At 35.6% G+C, this 18,264-nt stretch overlaps 1 pseudogene; it reads left to right on the top strand.

The window, feature by feature from the left end:
* Positions 1-18,264, top strand: part of LOC109092172 — a 1,055,107-nt pseudogene that overhangs the window by 920,710 nt on the left and 116,133 nt on the right.

The raw sequence follows: 18,264 nt of genomic DNA, 5'->3' as shown, positions 1-18,264 counted from the left end.
TTCTGGCCTTGACCCCTTACGCACAGAGAATGTTCCAGATTCTCTGAATCTTTGGATGATATTATGCACTGTAGATGATGATAACTTCAAACTCTTTGCAATTTTTATCTGAGAAACTCCTTTCTGATATTGCTTCACTATTTTTCGCCGCAGCATTGAGGGAATTGGTGATCCTCTGCCCATCTTGACTTCTGAGAGACACTGCACTCTGAGAGGCTCTTTTTATACCCCATCATGTTGCCAATTGAACTAATAAGTTGCAAAATGGTCCTCCAGCTGTTCCTTATATGTACATTTAACTTTTCCGGCCTCTTATTGCTACCTGTCCCAACTTTTTTGGAATGTGTAGCTCTCATGAAATCCAAAATGAGCCAATATTTGGCATGACATTTCAAAATGTCTCACTTTCAACATTTGATATGCTATCTATATTTTATTGTGAATAAAATATAAGTTTATGAGATTTGTAAATTATTCCATTCCTTTTTTACTCACAATTTGTAGTCTCCCAACTTTTTTGGAATCGGGTTTGTATTTCAATGGTAAGTGCTATGCTTCACACACATTAATATATCACAAAATACAGATATACAAGAAATTACTCATCTTGTAAAACAGACTTAAGAATGCATTTTTCATCTCTGCAGCTGTCCAACTGTCTTCACTACCTTGTTGTAATGAAAACAACAACAACAACAACAACAACAACAAACAATCTTATAGCTCATTACCATGACATTTGGCCAGAAATTCCAAGGCTTTTAAAAAGTATCTGTAACTTTTGTAAGTAGACTACATAACAGTTTCCTCAGCGCCACCATCAGGCCAGTTTGCCAAATTTGCACAAGGCAAGGCAAGGCAAGGCAAGTTTATTTATATGGCACATTTCGTACACAATGGTAATTCAAAGTGCTTTACATAAAAGAAAGTAAAATAATTATGAACAACAAAAAAAAAAAAAAAATTAAAAATAAAATAAAACAAGCAATTTTAAAACTTTGAAAATGATTTAAAAATTGACTTATTTAAAATGAATTTAAAACAGTTAAAAATGAGCATGCACAGAGCATATTACTTAGCCTAAATAAAAGGATAAATCTGTATTTCTAACAAATTTACCACACAAATTAACTTGAACAAATACATAAAAAGTCCTACTATGTGTAATTACATAGAAACACCGCATCCTGAAGGAGAAGTGGAGGCAAAGAAAGCAAAGTAGGAGAGGAATGTATGTTACCTCCATCAACAAGCCATTCAATTTCAAAAGAACAACGGTAACATGAAGCACATTTGGGTGCATTACTTAACCAAGAACACAAACATTTCAAAGATATTTTTAGATTCTAATGCATTTCCTGACTGCAGTCCCAGGGTCAACAAGCACACCTTCTACTCAAAGACAATCACCCTCAGTGGCAGCAGAAGATCCAACGACAGACAGCCAAGAAAAAGAAGTTTTAAAGGTGAACTTGACTGTGCTGTCTTTTTTATGCACTCTTACAATCACAATAGTTTGACAAATTAAAAATATGTGTAAAGCCTCAGAATAACTAAACAGGAACAAATGAGTAATGCACTATTAACATTGTAGTAACTACTTTTAACTACCAAGAATCTCTGACTAATGATTTAGTAAGTAAGAGTGCTAAGTTGAAACTGGTGCTTTACTATCAGCTAATCAATAACTACTATTTTTTTCCACACATACCCAAGAACTACTAAGAAATACTGTATACAGGTTCATAATTAAGTGAAGTGACATACAGCCAAGTATGGTGACCCATACTCAGAATTCATGCTCTGCATTTAACCCATGCAAAGTGCACACACACACACCGTGAACACACCATTTATGCTGCGGCGCCCGGGGAGCAGTTGGGGGTTCGGTGCCTTGCTCAAGTATTGAGGGTGGAGAGAGCACCCCCCCACCAACGAAGGCACCTACAATTCCTGCCGGCCCGAGACTCAAACTCGCAACCTTTTGGATTAAGAGTCCGAATCTCTAACCATTAGGCCACGACTTCCCCAATGTGAATAATGCATAATGTATGATTAATTCTAAAGTAAACCACGTGATGGCCCACTAGTAGTGACTGAATTATTATCAAATTATTCAGAATAAATTTCAAATTATTTGGATAAGTATTCTACAGTGAAAAACATAATAATCCTCTAGTAATCACTGAAATCATTGTAAGCTTTTGAGGGTTTTGAAAAGTATTATTCAGCAGTAATTATTCAGGTGTCACTACATCCTTCTAAACGAATTACTTATTATCTGTATCAGTATTCTCATAGAAAGGGAGAAAAACACAAAGAGCCCAAAGGCAAAAGTCCCATGGACCTCTTTGGAGACATAATTCCCCAAAGGAAATGATCCAAGCCACTAAGTTGATGAAAGAAGCAGTTATCAAGCAAGAAGAAATGTTAAGCATCCTGCACCCTCAAACCTGGCTCAGCAGCAATGAAGTGGATGCAGCTTCGTTGCTCAGACGTTAGAAGTTCCCTTATATAGATGGGTTTCAGTCCTGCCTACTGTATCAGAATCTTCACCAAGGGGGTGTGGTTGGTACACCACAGACACTCTTTGTGCAAGTCATGAACATAAATGACAACCACTGGATCACAGCCAGCAACATTTTCTGAGAACCTAATGAGGTCTGCATATATGACAGCTTAAACACTAACATCACCAAGCAGACAGAGCAAAAAATATCTTGGTTGATTCGTCCACAAGCACCCCATTTTCAAATCAGAAGGCCTTCCGTACAAATGCAGCAGTCATCCAGCACTTGTGGATTGTTTGCATTGGCCTTTGCAACTGTTTTGTGTGATGGAGTCAAACCAGAGGAGTGCCAGTTTCAGGAAAGAAACATGCGACACACACTGTATAGAGCTTTAAAGAACAGAAAGGCTCCAGTGTTCACATACCATTGTATGCAAGCAAAGCCTGAGAGGGCAAAAATTCAGGTGGAGGTTCACTGCATCTGCAGGACCTCACACAATGAAGAGGTGATGGTGCAGTGCAGCAACTGCAATAACTGGTACCACCCCAATTGTGTGTCTGTCCCACACCACTGCAGAAGAGTGGAACTGTAAAAACTGCACTAAAATTACATTTTTAGTTTGTAGTGCTTGTTTGGAGTTTAACCTATTCAAAGTAAACAAAGTTCCTTATTTTCTTGTTATCTTTACACACATACACATACACACACACACACAAACACACGCGCATATATATACATACATATATGGGTGGCTAAAATGATTAGAACACAAATATTTTCAGCAGCAAAAATGGTTTTAAGTCAGTTATTTCAATCTTTTTGCTGTAGTGTGTCAGGAAATATCAGTTTACATTTCCAAACATTCATTTAGCCATTAATTGTAATAATCCAGTGAGATTTTGGTCTGACAACAGTCAGTGCTCCACACAGAGATCTGATCTGATCATCATCAGTCTGTCAGGAATGACACGAAGAACCAGAACAAACTGAGACAGTTTCAATCCAGAAGAACTGTGCCAACGTCTCCAAGACGCTTCAAGAAACCTTCCTCCAAAGCTACCTGAAAACCTTTAAACGCAAAGGATGCTCACACCTAATGTTGAGTTAATTTAGTTATTAGAAGTCAATTGATATATATATAATTATTTTTTAAAGCATTTTACAAAAGTGCCCAAAACTGTTAACAGTACTGTAGCTTTGCAGGAAGGTTTCTTGAAGCATCTTGGAGACGTTGCCACAGTTCTTTCGTGTCATTCCAGACAGACTGATGATGATCAGATCAGATCTCTGTGTGGAGGACTGGCTGTTGTCAGATGAAAATCTCACTGGATTATTACAATTAATGGCTAAATGAATGACAATAAAATAAAATTTCCCACTGACACACTACAGCAAAAGATAGAAATGACTGATATAAAGCCCTTTTTAGCTGGTGAAAACTCTAGTGTTGTAATAATTTAGCCACCACACACACACACACACACACACACACACACACACACACACACACACACACACACACACATATACAGTACAGGTCAAAAGTTTGGAAACATACTATTTTAATATTTTTGAAAGAAGTTTCTTCTGCTCATCAAGCCTGCATTTATTTGATCAAAAATACAGAAAAAATGTAATATTGTGATATATTATTACAATTTAAAATAATTGTTTTTAAATTTATTATACTTTAAATTATCATTTATTTCTGTGATGCACAGCTGAATTTTTAGAAATCATTCTAATATGATGATTCATTATCAAAGTTGGAAACAGTTCTGCTGCTTAATATTTTTTTCAGAACATGTGATACTTTTTTAGGATACTTTGATGAATAAAAAGTAAAAAAAAAAAAAAAAAAGAAGCTATGTTTTTAAAAATATAAATATTTTGTAATAACAATATACACTACTGGGGTGCTTTCCCAAAAGCATCGTTAGCCAACAATGGTCGCAAGTTCCGTCGTTACCAACATAGTCTAACGATTCGGTGTTTCCCGAAACCATAGTTCAAACGAACATTCGCAAACTGCAATCCAAACTTGTGTCGTTGGAACAACAGCTCTTCACCTGTGGTTAGAGGCTTATGGTGCGTTCAAGTCCTCCTGGGAATTTCGTACGTACGAGGAGGGAAGTCGTGCTGACGACGTGAGGTGCGTTCAAGTCAGTTTCGTCGGAGCAAGATGGCGCTGTACCTTCTTTTAATGAATACAGCACCTGGGTAAATGGTATTGTCATACCACGATCCCAGTACAACTGGTTATCATGGAAAAATGCTAAACGGAGAGATTCAAAAAAATGTTAAAGCCATGTGCAATGTTGCGAATCAAACCATTTCTCGTCTAAAGGTGAACAAATGTTAGGATTTTTAGTTGTAATTCATTAACTTGCTGCTTATAACAAGATTAATGATGATCATGATAAATGACAGTTTATAGACTAGTAAACATTGAAATTCAATTAAAATTTACCGTCAACTACAGACGTTGCATCCATTGATTCAACCATGTTAATCACTGACACGCCCCCAACTCGTACCCAACTTTTGCTGACTGAAGATTTGCTGAGTCCCAGGCCATCACCCACCACCTCCATAAAATTTCTAACAGCATGATAATGCAGTGTAGCTAACAACTGAACTTAAGGCGCTGTTTCTTCTTATTGCCCTCTGAAGATGTGAAGCCTGATGTTTGAGGCCCAGGCAGGAGGGGGTCTGATGTTGAAAGACCAGACTGGAGAGGGCCTGATGTTAGAGGCCCAGGGTGGAAAGGGCCTGATTTTGGAGGCCTGAACTTTGAAGGCAAAGGCCTGGTTGATGACCATGTATCTATACCTCCAAGGATCCTTACAATGCAACAGGCCCCAGGATGGCCAAAACGTGCTGCAGCCCTCCGTTTTGTCACACTTGCGAAGTCCCTCCACTTATTCCTGACTTCTTCTGGACTTTGTTCGTATCCATAACCAGCATCATTTATTTTTCGAGTGATTTCTGCCCAGATTTTATTTTTTGTCAATATTCGTAATGCAGTATTTTTTCAGCTTTGAAAATATCTGGACTTTATTATTTTCCACCTCCTCCAAAAGAACTGCTATTTCATGCTTTGAAAATTGGGGTTTTAATGTCATTTTCATTAACACATGGCTGAATGGCAAGGAGACTTAAATAGGAGAAATTGAGCAAAATAAGCAACAGAACAAATTAATGATTCGTTATTATTACTCGACTCCTACGTAACGTCATTTCAAAAGCGTAATTTGAGTCGAGGAAAAGAGAAAATAAAACCATATTACTGTAGGTGGCGGTATGTGCTCATGGCACCAGTCAGCCATTAGATCGAAGAAGAAGAAGAACGACAGCTCAAACCAACGTAGTTAGAACGATGGAGCTGCGACACAGGTACATGGTTTCGGGAAACAGTCGTGACTAGCCAGTAAACTCACACAACGAATCATCTTACTATCCTATTGGTCTTGAGCAGGAGCGCTTCACCGACATGATAAATATATCTTCAGTAATTTTTTTTTCTTTCTTTTTTTTTTTAAATAAAATCAATACTTTTATTCAGCAAGGATGTGTTAAATTGATAAAAAGTGATAGTAAAGAACATATATTATTACAATATATATTAATAGACTGGATGTATTTTTTTTTTCAATAAATGCAATTTTTTAACCTTTTATTCATCAAATATATTAGACAGCAGAACTGTTTCCAACACTCATAATAAATCAGAATATTAGAATGATTTCTAAATGATCATGTGATAGACTGGATGTTACATGTGACACTGAAGGCTGGAGTAATGATGCTGAAAATTCAGCTTTGCATCACAGGAATAAATTATTTTTTTAAACTATATTCAAATAGAAAACTATTATTTTAAGTCGTAATAATATTTCACAATATTACTGTTTTTTTTCTGTATTTTTGATCAAATAAATGCAGGCTTGATGAGCAGAAGAGACTTCTTTCAAAAACATTAAAAATAGTAATGTTTTCAAAACTTTTGATATGTACTGTATATATATATATATATATATATATATATGTATATATATATATATATATATATATATATATATATATATATATATATATATATATATATATATATATATATATATTCTTTGAACAGGTTGAACTATACACACACACACACACACACACACACACACATATATATATATATATATATATATATATATATATATATATATATATATATATATATATATATCAGTATATATATATATTTAGTTCTCTGAGTCCTGTGATCTTGAAAAGATGCTGAAAAGATGATTATTGTAATATATATATATATATATATATTTCTTCTATATGCTTTTGTATATATATTTCCACTTGACTTTTTTGTACCATAACGTGTTGCGAGAAGCCTTGCTTGTGCAGCTGTAACTATCCTGCCATGTTCAGGTCCACATTCAAACATAATTTGTGCAATAATTTTTCATTAGTTTTAAAAAATGTCACAATGGGTAAATATTCAATACATTCGCACTGAAAAATATACAGAAAAATCCTTCTGAAATGAGAATGATGCCATAGAACCTTTTGGATGGAATACTGGATTGACTTGTTGAATTGTTGAGAAATTCTACAAGTCACCATAATGAAGATATGTGCCACAATATACAAATTAGTACTACAACCACTACTAACAGTAATATCTTTGTGACAGTGGTAATCTTGTTGAATCAGGACAATAACATAAGATTAGTGATAATGGAAAAGTACAGTTATATGGACAATTTATAGTACATCACAACACTGAAAGTTGTATCTGGAAGACCAGATACAATATTATATTGGAATAGGCTACATAAATGTTTCTTCAAATTAACATTAGATATTAACATTAACATTAAATATTTGTAAACATTCACCTGTAAGTCATGACATGTTAATGTTATATGTCAAGACCGAGAAACCACACACACAAGGCAAGATGAGAATTACCAAAACCTTCACTAAGCCAAACATAATGTCAAATACACAGTCAATATCCAAACCTCATGGTTATCACAAAGCCAGCCAAAAGTAGAGTCTACAGGTTAGTTTGTATGACAATATAGCAAGGAAAATAGTATTGGTCATGAATTTGGCATGCGGTTATTTAAGAATGAAACATTAAAGTAAGATGAGAATCACAACAGTGGTATCTGGGGATATGTAAACCAATAATCTGGTGAAGTTTGCAGAAAACTATTTGATTTTCTTTTTTTATGATTTTTTAAAATGTCTGTATAGCAACGTAAATTGCATTGGTCAGGATTTAGTAAGCAATTATTAAAAAATCATACAGTAAAGTGACAGAACATTTACCACAGTGGTACCCTGAGAGATGTAGAACATGAATCTGGGGGAGTTTTCAGAAAACTATTTGATTACATTTTTTAATGATTTTTTAAAATGTGTTCATGTAGTAATGTAACTAGCATTGGTCAGGATTTTGGTAAGCAAATATTACAAAAATATACAGTAAAGAAAGATGACAATCACAACAGTGGTATGTGGGGCACACTTTAAATAAGAAAATGAATGCTGAATGTCAAGTTGGTCTAAGGTAAAGAGCTTTGGTCATGCTTTATAGCAATACATATTCACCAACCACATACCAGGCAAGAATGACGACAATCAAACCGTTTAGGGTGGGGTGTTGGAGCCTCAAAGTTCCATAGGAGCGTGGCGTATTTTGACCAATCTCCTGCTTAAGCACGGTTTTTTTGGGAATCAGAGACTGTAAAACAAACGGTGAATGTTTCTTGTCTTGGTGATTCTTTTCACTAAAGGACTGTAAGTGGAAGAAAGCCGAAAAGCCATAAAGCAAGCTTACAGTTGAGTAGCGCCGCCGAGCAACTAAGAAATCTTGGAATACCAGCAGGACATGAGTTTCAAGCTGACAGTTGATGAAGATTGATGCAAGCAGGAGACTTTGAATAAGAAAATGAAGTTGGTAAGAGAGATGGCTGAGTATAATAAGATCCATCTCGAGCTGCAAGCTACTGATAAATGGTTTAGAGTCTTTTAAAGCTCAACAGCTCCAATGTTTAAGATGTAAAGACGTTTCTTTTGGGGAAATTATGATCATGTTTCATTTTTTTCTTTTCTTTATGTTTTTCTAATCTTTAAAAGGTATTAATCTTTTGTGGTTTAAGAATTGATGTATGCTTTGTTTGTTTAATGTGATGTAAAAGGACGCGCGGTTGCATTTTCCAGCGTGCTTGGGAGATGAAATCGGCAAACCCGAGAGCAGTGTTGATTTTGCAGTGCATGAAGGTGTGACTTCTGTGGTTGAACCGAACACTTGTACCTATACAGAAGAAGGTGTTATAGATATTTTACGTATTAAGCATGTGTAAAGGTTGCTCACCACCCCTGCCATTCTTCCATTTGAACTTTGGATATACTCTGTATTAGATGTGATGAAGGTCATGTACCTCTGTTTGTGTATGAATAGACGTGATTACCAAATAAGGGAGAAATGTATGGGAGGAATACAAAATGGATATGCAAGGCTATAAAAGGGAGAGAAAATCCTGAGTGTGGGGCCACGCACTTCGATGGTGAAGACTTACTCGCTTTTATTTTTTCATTTTTGATTTCTTATGAGTTATTGTCTATTAATAAAGCGAAACCATAACAAATGGTGATGCGAAAAACTGTATTAAACGATAAAGTCTCTGAGTAATTCATTTATGAATAATAAATCATTATAAAGTGAATAATCCTATGAGCTTCAAGTGCAGGACCGAACTCAGCTGAGCAGTAGCATGGTGGCACATCTTCTCATCCACAGGATCAGACCCTCAGTGGGCGGTTAAAAGAAAGACAGATTCATCAATGAACTGTCAAATGGAGGAGAAGGGAAATATGGTGCTCCATTGATTTAGTGACTTTTACCCCGAGATATTAACTCACACAGGGCACATTGCGAGAACAAGAGTCTGGTTTGGAGATTGCAGAAAACAATTTGATTTTAACTTTTTATGATTTTTCAAATATGACTGTATAGTGAGAAGGGGAAAGATAGCATTTTTTATGATTTTGGCATGCAATTATTAAAGAATGATACAGTAAAATGATATGAAAATCACCACAGTGGTATGTATGGACATGTACAACAAAAACAATTTATTTTTTTATTATTTTTATTTTGTTCTTTATTTTGTCATGCAGTTATTAAATAATGAAACAGTGAAATTACATGAAAACAGTTTGATTTTGTCCTTTTTAATAATTTTCCCCCCTCACTTTATGTTGATGTTCTCCACATAAGCAGGATACACCATACAATAGCACTGAATGATAACATGCACTTATAACACTTAAAACGTGAATGAATTCCGTCATTCTTAGAAAAATAAAAATCCATGGATCCAACTGATTTAGAATAATGTTAACTGTAAGTAGAAAGACAGTTGTACAAAACATAATCCAAATTATGCATTCATTTAGCAGCATTCCACATAAAAAAAGAAAAATAAAATAAAGAAAAAAATAATATCCAAAAAGTATTTGAATCCCACAAACAAAAAAACATAAATAATATACCCCTAAAAAATACACAATTATACAGTAAAATAAATGGCCTGACAAACATTAAATAGAACGGCGCTGGTGGATATGATATATAAATTGAAAGAAACAAACGAAGGAGAGTGGATTGTACTAAAAGAGAAGACGGTGTGGGTAGCAACCGTCGAGTAAGTCAGGCTCGCGCAGTGAAAAACAGCTAGAGCGCAGGGACCAGCGTGACTGCAGTGAAGGAGGTCTGGTGTGTGCTGTGTGGATATGTTCAGTTCTCAACGAAGCTCCCCCGCAGTTATGATCTTAATCTACATGCCTTCTGCTGCCATTTCTTCTGAAGTTGTTTATATCTGCCACAAACAATACAATTCATACATGAACTTTACAAGCACATAAAAGTAGTAGGCCAGCACTAGCACCTCTCACAAACAAAGTCAACATCGCCCTCCGTTCTTTTCAAAGCTTTCACTACTTTCCTTATATACCGCAGTTGCCTGCGGGGACTTGTAGTGGCCCAATACCATGGTTCCTTACCTACATTAACATAGAATCGTTAGCCGAAAAAATCAACCACATCATAATTTGAGCAAGTTCTTACACGAAAATTAATAATTTTGCAAGCCTAACTAAATACTGGAGCCCTAGTTTTTTTTTTTTTACTTCATGTAGATCACAAACCTCAGAAATCGGTTGAATAAATTAAACGTGGTGTGTTTTTATCACCCGTTTCCAATCCATTTATTCACGCGTGACGTGTCGCAGGTTGCCGTCGCCCCGCGTCGGCGATGACGTCATCACAGCGCGCGCTCTTGTTTTTAAAGTTGTTTATATGAGGAGTGTTGTAAGACGGTTATATGATTCTTATCCTGTAGACATGTTAGAACATCCTGTGTTTGTGCATCAGGGTGTGGAATGTGTACTGTAGGTGTGAAACTTTAGGAATCTTATCCGAGTTGTAGGTTTGTCAATATTGATCAATCAGTCGTATCTGACATAAAGATCAGCGAATCAAACTGTGACCACAAACACCAGTAACTTAAATTAATTACATGGTAATAATCAGCAATATGCTTTCACACAAATAACTTTATTTATTGAATGTTTCATTATGTGTTGACACAAATAACTTATTTTAATTTTTCATTTATACAACACTGCACTGAGTCGCTAAAAAAAGAAATGCGTAGAGATGTTATTGCTTGATGACGTCAGGAACCGATGAATCAGCTTTCTGAACCGGTTCAATGATCCGATCTGTCAGAGAAAGAACCGGTTCAGGAAATGAATCGGACTTTGTATCACTAGAACTGAAACAAACAAGGGGAACTTAAAACACACAGAGCAAACAAAAAAGGTTAATGTAATGAACACCTGAACAGAACGCACACAATCATCTCAGTAACCATGACAAACTACAGACTGACAACAACTAGAACAAAGAAACAAAGTCAATGAAAATGAAACTAAATGAAGCACAGAACTGATAATACTTGACAACAGGTTATCAGGAGTTATGATGCTGATGACTGTTGAAACGTTGATCATCAGAGTCTGTGAAAGAGAGAGTTCATTACACGCTGGAAAATCATCTCTGAAGCTCTTTTTAAACAGCAGCTGATGCAAATAATCCTTTCCTGTCGAGCCACAGCACATATCAATGAGTCAATGTCTTCTTTACTGTGCGGCAGTGTGCAGCTACTGCTTGTGTATCAAGATATAACTGATGCTAATCATTTCCAGAACACTATCAGTAAAACTATCAGTGAAACACTTCAGTGTGCAGAAGGAAAAGAATAGGTCTATAAACTGTGTTCAGTCTTAGCAGATGTGTGTTTGACAGAATTGATCACTCTCACACTGAAGAACATGTTTCAGGCTACTAAATGTAAAGCAGCAACAGTCTTCGTTACACACAGACATAAGCAGTGCAGCTCTAGCAGTCTCTAAACTACTCGGTCAGTCAGATCAGAGGGGAAGTTAAAACCACAGGAGGACAGCTGAGAGTATGAAGAGAAGAGTTGAGAGCAAATCATGAAGAGAAAATCCGATCAGAGAAAGAGAAAATGTCTGAGTGTCATCTGTGTCTGCTGGGACTGACCAGCTCCTCTTCCGCCTCTCTCACAGGTAAAGAAATCTGTGTTTTAGACGATGAGTGTCCAAGGAGACATTCAGTGGACTTAAGCAGTCTGATGAAAGAGTTCATCTGAACACCATCGGATTTATTCTTGTGTTTGATACAGAACGGGCTGCTTTATGTCCTGCTACTGCTTGTGTATCAAGATAGAACAGTTGCCTACTCATTTCAGAACACATACTCTGTTGTTGAATTCATCATCTACAAGAGTGTGTTATAGCTGGAAACTAGCTCTGACTGATTCAGAAATAATTTGATGTTATTTCTGGAGAGTAGCAGTAATGAAACTGCTCAAAGAAAAGTACTGTGATCAGTGAAACACTTCTGCTTTTTGTATGATGGTATGTTTATGTTTATAAACTGTATTAATATGCAACATGTGTGATCCTCAGATATTCACTGTGTTTCAGGTACGAACAGGAGTCAGATGATGCTCATGCAACCGTCATCAGTTCTGGGAGGAATATAGTGCAGATCTAGCAGTCTAATAATGCTCTTTGTGACTGCAAATCAGAGGAAGTTAAAACTATAACGGTTTCAATCATACGGCAGCAGTTGAAGAAAAGAGTTGAATTTAAAGGGATAAAGAGGAAAGACAGAAGAAGACAGAAACATGATGACTGAGTGTCATCTGTCTGCTGGGACTGCTGCTCCTGACATCCAACAACATCTCACACCAAGAAGAAATATGGATCTTACATCTGTAATGGTACTGGTGTGGGTGGAAACCAAAAACAAGGAACTGATGCTCGTGTTTATCTGCATGTTCTTCATGGTAAGTTGATGATTATTTGGTCAGTTTAAAAAGTATTTACATTTACATTTACATTTACATTACATTTAGTCATTTAGCAGACGCTTTATTTGTGAGTGAAGCTTACAAATGGGGACAATGGAAGCAATCAAACAACAAAAGAGCAATGATATATAAGTGCTATAACAAGTCTCAGTTAGCTAAACCTTCTGCTTTTTATGATGGTATGTTTACTGTTTTCATTTATTAATATATAACATAATGATCACTCAGATATTCTTGGTGTTTCAGGTGCCAGTGGGTAGATGAGACTCATGTGTTCATCAGTTCTGGTGAAATAGATTGTGTCCGTCTGCCCTGTAATAATGCTCTTCATGACTGCAGATCAACTACATGGCTCTATAACAGGATTCAGAGATTCAGGAACAGTTGAACTGATCAATTTAGGGATAAGAGTGAAAGACACAGAGAGAGATGAGTGAACTGAGTCTGGGGTCTGACTGCTCTCTAGACATCAACAACATCTCAACAGAAGATTATGGATCTTACAGCTGTCAGACAATGGTGGTGTGGGTCAACACCAACTAGGAAATGGCAGCACATGTTTATCTGCATGTTCTTCAAAGTGGTAATTGCTTCTATGATCAGTTTAAAAGTATTAAAAAGCAAATTCTTCATTTAATCTCTCCTGATGATTGAAAGAGTGTGTGATGTGTGTGTTGTGTGTGTGTTTTCAGTCTCACAGACTGAGATCAGTCTGAGTCTCTCTGTGACTCTAATACTTCTGTCAGCTGTATTCATATCCTCGAGTCTCTTGTGATGATTCCCCGGTCCAGTTCTGAGAGAGAATTCAAAAGCTGTTCTGGAGTGAGAATCAGGCTGGTGTTAAACTGAATAGGATCCAGACTCCAGATATCAGATATCAGCCTCATCAGGACACTGTATCCATCTCTCTGACTATACTTACTCCTGAATAGAAGATCCACAACAGAGAGTGGAGATGTGAAGTTACTAAGAAGATCAACTCAAGACCTCAGTCACATACACTGTATCAAGAGTTCAGGTGAAAAGAAACAAGCTCATAAATCAGTTTTCAGACTCTCATAATGTTAACATTAAGGACGTTAAGTGCCCCATTGGAAGCAGAAAAACTGAGAAACAAAAGCTTCTTTCAGTCTGACAGGCGAAACTCAAAGCACTGATGCAAGCCTAATGAACAGCAATTCAGAAACTGCTGCAGGGAATGAAGGAAATGAAACCTGACATGCCAAAAATTAACTTTTATGCTGAATGTGATCAAAGTTAAAAATATGATTGTGTATGATAATGCAGTTGTCAAAAGTTAAAAAATATGATTGTGACAATTTTTAGTACCCGGGGACCAAACCTTTCCAAAGCCCTGATAATTATACCAGAGTTTAAGACTAAAGTTAATGTGGTGGGAGTGTTGTTGAACATAATGCGCTTGTTTTGTTTGATACAAAGCAGTCCACATTATATTATAATGTATTCTCAGAACATAAGTCTCAACAAGGTCAAACTTGTGTTTGTTGATAGAAAAACTAAGAAAACAACAACAAAACAGATAGAGTCTCCATGAGTTGTAGAAGTCATATTTTATTATTACATTCAGAGGAAATTTAAAACTGGTCTACCAGTAAATATGCTGAAACATTAAGCAAACATTATAAACATGTATTTTACTTCCCTTCATTCCAAATGTACATTAATGGTATTCAATGCAGAAATAAAATGGGAAAATAACATGTATATAAAAAAAAAAACATATATGGCAATGGCAACCCTATATATATATATATATATATATTTGTAGAGAGTCTTGTGAGACAGAGTAATGAGGGGTTAGTTGTAACGTGCATGCATGGCGGTGGCCATAATTCATTCTGGAATACGCATACAGTACATTCTCCTTTCACATACACATAGAATGTATGTCTGAAGAAAATATGTGTATGTAAGAGAAGAAAGTAGCCTATGTATGTGTGAGAGAGAGAAATTATAAGTGGAAGCGAATTAGATGAAGTATTTCAGCAAGCTATCTGGGTTTAAAAATAATAATAATAATAATAATAATAATAATAAATATTATCGTTGCGAAAAGGTTACTTGGCCTAGATCTCTTGGCGAGAGTTGTGATTGAGGGCCTTGAATGTATAGTCAATATGCGCCAGATACACGTATTATAAAAAGCGTCTATGATTTATTTAATTTTTTTCTTAATTTAAGTGTGAATAAGCGGGGGAGGTTGGAAGTTAGGGACAGCGATATCTTTATATTATTTCCTTAACTCAAGATTTGGCCTCATTGCGGTTTGTTTATTTATTTATGTTTTGTTTGTTTGTTTTTTCAATATCTGGCAACGCCAGCATAACTGACAGTAATCAAAAACGACCAGGTTCAGGTTATTCCTGACAGGATGCAATTTGGTAACACAAATGTAATGACCATTATGATATATTATCTTTAAGACAGATGCACTGAAGACGGACACAGAGGAGAGAATAGTCACGCATAAACTGAAAATACTGTACAAATTCATTAAAATACTTAAAGAAAACCATAATTATGGAATTACTGTGGGGGTGAATATGGATGTATTTCTGAGGAAGGGGTATTTGTCTTCAGAAAGTTTAGGATGACATTTTCTTTTTCCTCTTGCCGTCGTAACACATTAGTGTTAATTAGCAATAACTCAGGAAAACCTGCTAGTGTTCTATGAGCGCCGCAAAGTGTGTTTACACTCAGAAAGAATTCGTCTTGGTGTCAGGAGCTTCCAGTACAGAAAGTACAAACAAAGTGAAGACATACATATAATTAAGGTAATAAAACTAATAATATTAAAGAGTAATAATAAAACATTCTATTCAGCCAGATCCTGATGCTTTTTGTTTACTCAGAAGTCAGTTTATATACATGTTGCATATTTTTTTTGTTTGTTTGTTTGTTCAAGGTTAGTTTGGCCAGTAACAGAGCAAAATAAACATTTAATAAATGTAAAAATAAATAAATAAATAAAAGTAATGAAAACGAAACAAACTGCAACGAGTATGGGAATTGGCTCATTTGATTGTAAAATAAATAAATAAATAAAATCGGAAATTGGAATCGGTCACGAAATATCCTGATCAGTGCATCCTTAACTCAATTAGGATTTAGACCTACCCCGAAGACCTGACAAAGCATGGTTCATTTCAGTTTTATCTTTGAACCATTGTACCTATTTTAGCAAAATGGTTTATCATTTTATTACAATACAATGTTACAGAAGCCAACAATGAAAAACAACAATAGGAGTCTCTTATTGATTGATTGATTGATTGATTGATTGTGGCAAGGCCTGTGAAAAGTAAAAAAAATAAACCACTGGCCGAACCGGACCAGCAGAACATTTCCTTAGTGTTAAGCCCTGACAATACAATCAAAATCAGTGTCTTAACACTTGAACACAGATCTGTAGAACACGTAGGTTACATAATGATATGATAAAGTTAAAAACTTAAAATACATACTTGAAAAGAAAACAGGATTACTTTGAATAGCATCACTATAAAATTGTAAGGAAGAGCTGAGCAAGTCTTGCACATGTATTTCCTGGTCTGAGAGTGACTTCATGCTTAAACAGGAAGTAATGGATACCACAAAAAAGGAAGAAATATATGTATGTAAAAGGAGAATGTATGTGTGTGAAAGCATAAAATAAATGTTTGTGAAAAGAGATTGTAAGTGTGTGAGAGTGCCAGAATGAATTATGGCTTGTACAGCCCCTCATACGTACACATGGTTTCAATATTTCCACACATGCTAGCAAAACAAAATTGACTGTTTACTAGTTGCCATATCGACACTAAAGTATATAGAGAAAAAACTGTGCCAAAATTAAAAAAAATCTTTTGAAGATATCGCTGAACATTTATTTTACCATAGTAAGTACATTTTCATACATGAGTTTTTAGTATTTATTTAAAATGGGGAATTAAATCTTCTATTATTTTTTAATCTCCAATCTGTTATTTATCAGTTTAGTTTTTAATGCTTTGATAACTAGCAGAAGACAGTAATCAGTTTTAAATCACAGATTTAACAGATCTGCCTCGTTGTAACACTGCGTTACAGTCTGATGTTCTGTGACAGTAACAATGTAATTTACACTGTTTACTTTAATGTATTTTAATGAGAAACCACGAGGAACAGGTGACAAAAGACTGACAGTCAAAGTTTAATGTTTTGAAATGATTATTTCAAGAAATGTAAAGGATTTTTGCTTGTTTATGTGGGCCGTCACAAGCATGGATGCAGTTTGTTGATTGTCAAACTCTAAAATCAGATCCTTTTTAATAATATTTTAAGCTGTGATATGGTCATGTTACAATGTACCCCACCTACGGGGCATGTTGTCACATTTCACTTCCATTTTTTGAGGGTATATAAAGAAAAAAAGTATACACTAATTATGGAACAAAGCAATGTATTTGTACTAGACAAGTGTAAAATTACTGTGGATAAAATTTTGTAAAAAAAATTAATGGTAACATTTTCTAAGAAGCCCGTATTTATAATACATTATAAAGGCATTCTAAAGACATTATAATGAATGCATAATGCATTATAGAAAAACTTATAATATGTTGTATCATCTCATGAATATTCATAAGAACAGTTTTAAAGAGCAGGTCAGATGGTATTTTAAAGTGTCCCAATATTGTTTTGGAGTCCCCTACATCAGGTTTAAATGCATCTAAGGTCAGAAAACATTGTAATTTTCTCAGAATATACCATTTAATATTGGAGTCATTTGCCAATGATTAGAAATCAAAGCCCCTCCCTTCCCTCAAGCCCACTTTCGCTCAGGTTTGGTCCAGCTGGCCAAACCTGTTGTGATTGGCACAGAGATGAGCCTCCTGAGCCAGTTAGCCAAGCCTTTACATTGACAAAGCACCTTTTACATAAAACAATAATATAGTCAATCCGTTTATGAGCCAGGACATGAAATACAAAAGTATCTTATGCAAACAGATCGCGTGCTCCATTGTGCCAAAGTTTAAGCTGCTAAACTGTAGACTTATCTAGATTGGATACTGAGCGGTACTAACATATTCATCTCCTTAAACAATACAGTTTGTAAACGAAAATATGTCTACTGAACGATTTGAAGAACGACAGATTTATTTGATTACAGGAGCACCAGCCGCATTCCACTCATCTCTCCCCGCGATTAACCCTGTAACTGCCAGTGAAGCACAATAAGCAGCAGTTTCACGAATTATTATAAAGTCTGTGTGATACACTACATTCTTTAT

The sequence above is a fragment of the Cyprinus carpio genome, unplaced genomic scaffold (assembly GCF_018340385.1).
Source record: "Cyprinus carpio isolate SPL01 unplaced genomic scaffold, ASM1834038v1 S000006675, whole genome shotgun sequence".
In the NCBI taxonomy this organism is placed as follows: domain Eukaryota; kingdom Metazoa; phylum Chordata; class Actinopteri; order Cypriniformes; family Cyprinidae; genus Cyprinus; species Cyprinus carpio.
Note: the sequence above shows the minus strand (reverse complement) of the source record. Positions and strands in the feature narration are given on the sequence as shown.